Raw genomic sequence first — 6,866 nt, 5'->3', positions numbered from 1 at the left:
ACAGATTTAAAATTCATCTATTTTACTTGTAGATGTTAATGAGGAGGATCAAGAAAATATTAATATTGATGATGCAGATTGTAATGATGAATGAAAGCCACCTGAAGTATAATGCTTGTGGATTTTTGAATAGATGTGTTATGAAAACTGTTTGATTCAAGTTTGTAAATGCTAAGTTCATGTTCTAGTTTGATAGTTGATATGTTGAACCAAGTTCATGTTCTAGGTTGATAGTTGATAGGTTTTTGAATTCTTTGTCATTCATGTTTTGAAAATCATGGATTACCCATGGATTTCACATGCTACCTGCACTTCAAAGCTAGCAATAGAGACACTGCACCCCTTGTACTTAATGTTATTTCTCACATATGAGTGGAGCCACCTTGTACTTAAGCTGTGTGGTCTCATAGTTGTTCCTACTTTTCCTGGAACATGGAAGTTTAAATTATACGCTGAAAAATGTTTTCTTTTTGCATTCAGTTCAACTGAAATTGCCTTTGGCTAGTTTGTTTTGCCTACTCATTGGTATATCATAGTTTCACACTGTAAATAGCAATAAGCAAGGACCTCAGCTTTGTTGGATGGTTCACCTATTTAACAATTTGACAATTTTCCTTTTCCTTTCTCAATGTAGTTCTCGGTTATTCATATGCAACACACTTTGAACTAATTTACTACTGCAAATGCTAAAACCCCATCAAGCTTGATGTTATCTCACTTTGTATGAGAAGGTCAGCTTACTAACCATATATAAGATACCTCTTCTTGGATCTTTTATTAGAAGGTTCTATCCTGTATACACATAGGAGATTCATCTTTAACGATTTGCATAAAAGATGTATCTTCCTAAAAGATGGAAGCTGAAACTCTGTTATTGCCTATTGACAAACCGAAGCTATCTTATGTTTGATGGGCATCTTAATTGTATCTTTCCTACTTGGACATTTTGATAACATAATGCTTCAGTCTTACTCATGTTGATGATTCCCCATTGTGCATGCAAATCAGATTATCCTCTAATGGCATCGTCTTCTTCGTCTAGTGATCTTGTTTCTTAAATCATTCAAAAAAGTAGGAACAATCATTCACTTATTATTTGTCAGGTTATTCTTTAAATCATCATATAGGTAAGAAGAGCAGGTGTTGATACATATAGCCACCAAGAGTAAGGTGTTGATGCATCAATTAGTCATTCTAATGATATATCTATTAGCAATTTTCTCATGTTTATACACCTATTTCTTTCAGTTTCCTGTTTCTGCTTGAAACTTGTATGTGATAATTTTTAGTCATACAAAAATGGTGGTGAATTGACAGAGAAAATTAAAAAATGGATTAGAAGTGTTAGGATTGTTTGTCATACTCACAGAATGTATAGCTGAACCAATGAATGGATGGATCCTGAACCAATGCTCTTTAGCTCCACTTTTAACAGTGAATGTATAGCTTCTAACCTGATTGCTGCCTTTTAACCTTATTGCTTGTAAGTTGTAGTTTAATTCAAGTTTCAGAATTTGTTTATAGCACATTCATTTCAAAATGAATACAGCACGATATGTTTCATTTCAGAATGTTTTTACAAGTTTTCTGCTTCTTGTATATAGCATGGATATGTTTTCTATATTGCTAATTTAAAGCAACATGTTGTTGTCCCTGCACCACTATATGATCATGATTACTGTCCACTATCATAAAGGAAGCAAATTAAAGTACAGATGGGTAGAAAACTGAACACCAAAAGGGCACCATTAGTTTTACAGTTTAATCCTGTATCCAGTTTCAAATCCTTGCATGTATGAAGAGGAAGTGAAAGCACCTTATTCTACTCCACTTACCCTCTCCATGTTCCAAGATCAGGATAAGTGAAAGCATGTGTGAGCACCTTGTTAAAATAATGCTAGGCTAGATAGTGGAGAAATGCTATTCCATCTACCTGCAACATACAGAAGAAGAAAAAAATGTTGGCCCACACTTTTGCCCATCTCCATCACTAGTTTCATTTTAAATGTTTTAATGTTATTTTGCAGATACAGATATGTCTGATCAGACAGCAGCACCAAGTGACCGAACTATTTTGAGAGTTGTTGGCGGGTGGTAAGTATTGGTGTTATTAGTACTTTTTAATTAATAATAAATAGCGATGTATCATTATGTCTAACATTTATATGCTTTATAATGCAGTTTTACGCCAGATGGTCACAAAGTTGCGGCCTACATTTCTAGTAAGTTCCACGAGCAAGTATGTCGTTCAGGGCATACTTGGAGGCATGTCGACCAGGACATGCGAAGCATCTACTATGATGAGTTTGTGGTAAGTCATTTTAAACACCTTATAATGAAGTTATTTTTGAAACTACTAATTATTTTTTTCTTGCAAAAAAAGTATACTTATGAGTCAGGGCACGAGCAGGAGTTTCAAGACACCTGGAATGTTGCTAGCTTGTGCCAAATTATATAAAAATCTGCTATATAAATGCAGAAGAAAGGGCACTAGATCATCTTGGATCCCAGAGGACATCTGGGCTGTATGGCAAGCAAAAAGATGGCAGGCAAATGCAGTGACAGCTCGATCCAACAGAAATACCTAGCTGGCTGGCCCTAACATCGGATCCACAAAGCATACAGCTGGATCCCGTTCCATTGTTGAGCATACCTTGGACTTGGTAAGTTTACAATTAATATATTTGTATTAGATTTATTTAATTACTAATGATTTGATTTTTATTTAATTGTATCTTTATATTTTCAGGAGCACAAGTTACAGCGCCCTCCTACTTGTTGGGAGATTTTTTCGAAGACACACAAGTCTAAGGATGTCACATTTATCGTCGCTCGCAGGCATTAGACGTAAAAAAATAATTTTTTATTTTATTTCACATTTCAGTATTGTAATTATTTTTTCTAATCTTATATTTTATATTAATTTATTTTTAAACAATCTGAAATGTCTACTAGAGTTGCACAGGCGTCTGCGCCTGCTGTTGAGGGAGGGGAGAGGTAGGATCTCTCAACCGACCAGTTGAATGAGATATACTATAATGTGGTCGATGGGAGGAAGAAGAGCTCCACCTTCTACGGTCTTGGGTCCCAGGCGAGAGTCGTAGATGATCGTGTGATGGCCCCTAGAGCTAGGGGTCGTCCCAACGGATCATCTTCTGCGATAGAAGCCCTACAAAAAGAAAATCAAGAATTAAAGGATCGACTCTCCGCATTAGAGGTGCAACAACTCGCCGCAGCTGAGGCGCAGTAACATAGTTACGATCAGCTCCAAAGGCAGATAGTGGCCTTCATGGAGGCCATGGGCCCGACGCCACCCATGTCTACTTATCATGCGATGCGAGATGTGGACCCTGATACGGACACTCAGGATCCTAATGCTCCTGATCAGTAGCTGCCTGCAAGGTATGTTAACATTTCTATTACTTTTTTTTTTAAGTTATTACTTGTAAGCATGTATTTTTCAAATACCTTGTTATAATTAAGTTATTACTAACCTATCTTATTATCTTTTTGTAGGATCTTCTATTTTGGCTCGGCTCGTATAGATATAATTCTGATATGTTATTATTGTATTTTGACATTTGATACAGTATCAGCGTATCCAGATATTTGTATGTTATTGTATTTAGATTATATTGGAGTGTATTCAGATATTTAGACTTGTGATTTGGTGTTTGTATATTATTATGGAGTGTATTCAGATATTCAGATTATATTAGAGTGTATTTTGGCTTGTGCATTTGTATATTATTGTGGTTTGTATTTTACTGTATCATCTTATTCAAATGTAAACAGAGAATTAAAAAAATATATTAAAAAAAACAATTATTAGTGACGGAATTTTAATATTCCGTCTCTAATCAGCGATGGATTTTTTATTTATCCGTCGCTGAGTTCGTTTAATTTTTTTATTTTTTAAAATTACTAGCGACGAAAATTTAAATTTCCGCCACTAAATAGCGACGAACTTTAAATATTCATCGCTAGAATTTAGCGATAAAATTTTAATATTCTGTCGTTAGTTAGCGATGAAATATTAAATTTCCATCGCTAAATTCTAGCGACGGAATAAAAATGTTGGTCGCTAAATATAGTGACGGATTTTAAAGTCCGTCGCTATTTAGCGACGGAATAAAAATTCCATCGCTAAGATGACGTCAGCGACAAAAAAAAATGCGACGTAAATATTTCGTCACAAATCGATCGCTAACAGTAAATAGCGACCGATTAGCGACGGAATAGTCCATCGCTAATCGTAAATTTTTTTGTAGTGGTACAAGAAGAAAAATAAATTATTACAATACTCATAACACACACATGCAAAATACAATAAGCATAAGACATGACTGAAATTTAAAATTTTTCAGAATAATAAATATTCTTACGTGTACTTGGCATATGACGTTGAGCGGGATTGGGTTGGATCAATCGAGTGACTTTCGTTGAAGTTTCGTCTCTACTGGTGATCTACGCCAAGCTTTCGTCTAGACGACTTCTAAAGTTACGAGTCGCATCATCGTCTTCGGTATTAGTCGATGATCGACAACAATCGATACGAGAGAAAAAATCTTAATAATCATCACAAAGTTTGCGATGAATTTGGGATTCATCTTTAATTTGGTGATGAATTATAAATTCGTTGTAAATTTTGTAATAAATTTATAATTCATCGCCAATATATGACGAATGTGGCAACAAAAATAGTTTTAGTTACTAATTTGGCTAAAAATTTATTTATTGTTAATTTTATGATTAAAATATTTTTGTAGTAAATATCATCGTCAATTGGCAATGAAACAATTATTTGTTGCTAAGTTTGTTACAGGTTTATAACGAATTATTTTCGTTGTTAGTCAATTAATTTTTTATAATAATCCTAGGGTTACAATAACTGATGAAATTGTGCTAGGAGTGATGGTGAGCAAAAAGGCTATAGATTGAGATGATTGAGTTACTGTCCCCGGTGCATAGCTGAGTTGGTTACGGCGTAGCAGAATTGCATAAGAGGGCAAGGGTTCGAATCCTGGCGAAGCCAGACAATACCCTCCTAGGGTTATAACGAATTATTTTCGTTGTTAGTCAATTAATTTTTTATAATAATCCTAGGTTTACAATAACTGATGAAATTGTGTTAGGAGTGATGGTGAGCAAAAAGGCTATAGATTGAGATGATTGAGTTACTGTACCTGGTGCATAGCTGAGTTGGTTACGACGTAGTAGAATTGCAGAAGAGGTCAAGGGTTCGAATCCTGGCGAAGCCAGGCAATACCCTCCTGCGTCGTGACCAACTACAGTTTCCCCATTTACCTCCTCACAAATGGTCGTGGAGTCATTCCACCTTTTTGTAGAAGAGATGATTGAGTTATTGATTGCCAAGAGGAGAGTGGAGGTTGATTTGATGATGTAGGTCCTCCTGAAAAATTTGAATAAACCTTTTATATTATTTTTTGGACAAAGCCAAGACAAATCTCATAATGTCTCTGACCTTGTCCTCATTCTCTATTTTCTTGGCATTGACTCTGATGATCATGATGAGGATGAGATTGATTTAGTTGATCATGTTGTGGAACTTTGCTAGTCACATGCATCAATAAAGAAAGATATCCTTTGAGATTGAATCTGTAGAAATCTTTCGTGAGAGGCTAAAGCGCTTTGAGTGACATTTGATTCATGTGAGCTGTGACATTAGGAATGAAACTATAAACCTACAAGAACATGCTTTAGTAAATCTAATTCAGAGATCGAATGTCCAATTACAACTAAATTATTTGTGCTGGTCTTAATTGATTGCATATAGTCATTGATAGAGACGTCTTCTCGTTGCACAAATTGTAATTGTAGACAAAGTTGGTGAACTTGTGTTCAAGAGTGGGATGCAAAAGTTTGGTTAAGAGCTTCTCAAACTTAACGAGAGGTGTTGAGCCCCACAATCCTAATAAGTATAGGCTCAGTAACTGTCACAAGTAGATGAGCGTTAAAACCAAGCTAAAATACTATATATGATCTACGCTCATCAATGCACTAATGGTATCACACTGTTCATATTGGGCAATTTGAGCTTGAAGTTATCCCACTTGGTACATTTTCTTTGTATGGCTAGAATCCCCATGAGATCACATAATGTAGATACCGTATTAACCTTATTGACGTTCATATTATCAAACCTTTTATTTAGGGTTTCCATCTGAGCAGTTAATAGAGTAAAAGTATCCACCTCATACTTTCCAGGAGGTTTTGAATGATTACCTCTCTCTGTAGCCCATTGGTGATGGTTGAGGGCTACACTTTTAATTATGTCTTTGGCTTCCTCCAAGCTTTTGTTCATTAATACACCTCCTGCAGTAGAATCCAAATATACCTTTATCTGATAGTTGATTCTATTATAGAAGGTGTGAAAGACAAGTCATTTTTCCAATTCGTGGTGTGAACATTGTCTTAGCATCCCTTTAAATCTGTCTCAAGCTTCAAATAAAGATTCTCCATCCAATTGCATGAAGCTTGAAATCATGTTGCGGATATGTGCTGTCTTACTTGGAGGATAATATTTGTTGAGAAACATCTATTCATATTGTTCCCAAGTAGTGATACTGTTCGACGGTAGAGAGGCAAGCCAAGATCTTACCCTATCTCTGAGTGAGAACTTAAATAGCATGAGTCTAACTGCATCAAAACCAACCCCATGAATTCTCATTATGTTGCAATTATCTGAAAAGTTCTCCAAATGTTGATTGGGGTCCTCGTTTGGTCCACCCCCAAATTGATTCTACTGTATCATGGAGATAAATGTGGACTTATCTCAAAATTATTTGCTTCTATGGTTGGTCGGGCGATGCTTGATGAAACTCCTCTTGCATAAGGTGCAGCAT

At 35.6% G+C, this 6,866-nt stretch overlaps 1 non-coding gene and 1 pseudogene across 1 annotated transcript; both read left to right on the top strand.

Annotated features, from left to right (window-relative positions):
* The first annotated feature begins 2,027 nt into the window (after positions 1–2,027).
* On the top strand, positions 2,028–2,845 carry LOC141815911 (uncharacterized; annotated as a pseudogene).
* Positions 2,846–6,413: 3,568 nt separating this feature from the next.
* LOC141815912 (small nucleolar RNA R71) lies at positions 6,414–6,519 on the top strand. The gene has a single exon (XR_012600625.1). It is a non-coding gene; the product is annotated as a small nucleolar RNA R71 (small nucleolar RNA).
* Positions 6,520–6,866: the final 347 nt, after the last annotated feature.

This window comes from Curcuma longa, unplaced genomic scaffold (assembly GCF_044706935.1).
Source record: "Curcuma longa cultivar G26 ecotype Majalengka, Jawa Barat unplaced genomic scaffold, ITB_CL_G26_1.1 contig_12187, whole genome shotgun sequence".
Classification (NCBI taxonomy): domain Eukaryota; kingdom Viridiplantae; phylum Streptophyta; class Magnoliopsida; order Zingiberales; family Zingiberaceae; genus Curcuma; species Curcuma longa.
Note: the sequence above shows the minus strand (reverse complement) of the source record. Positions and strands in the feature narration are given on the sequence as shown.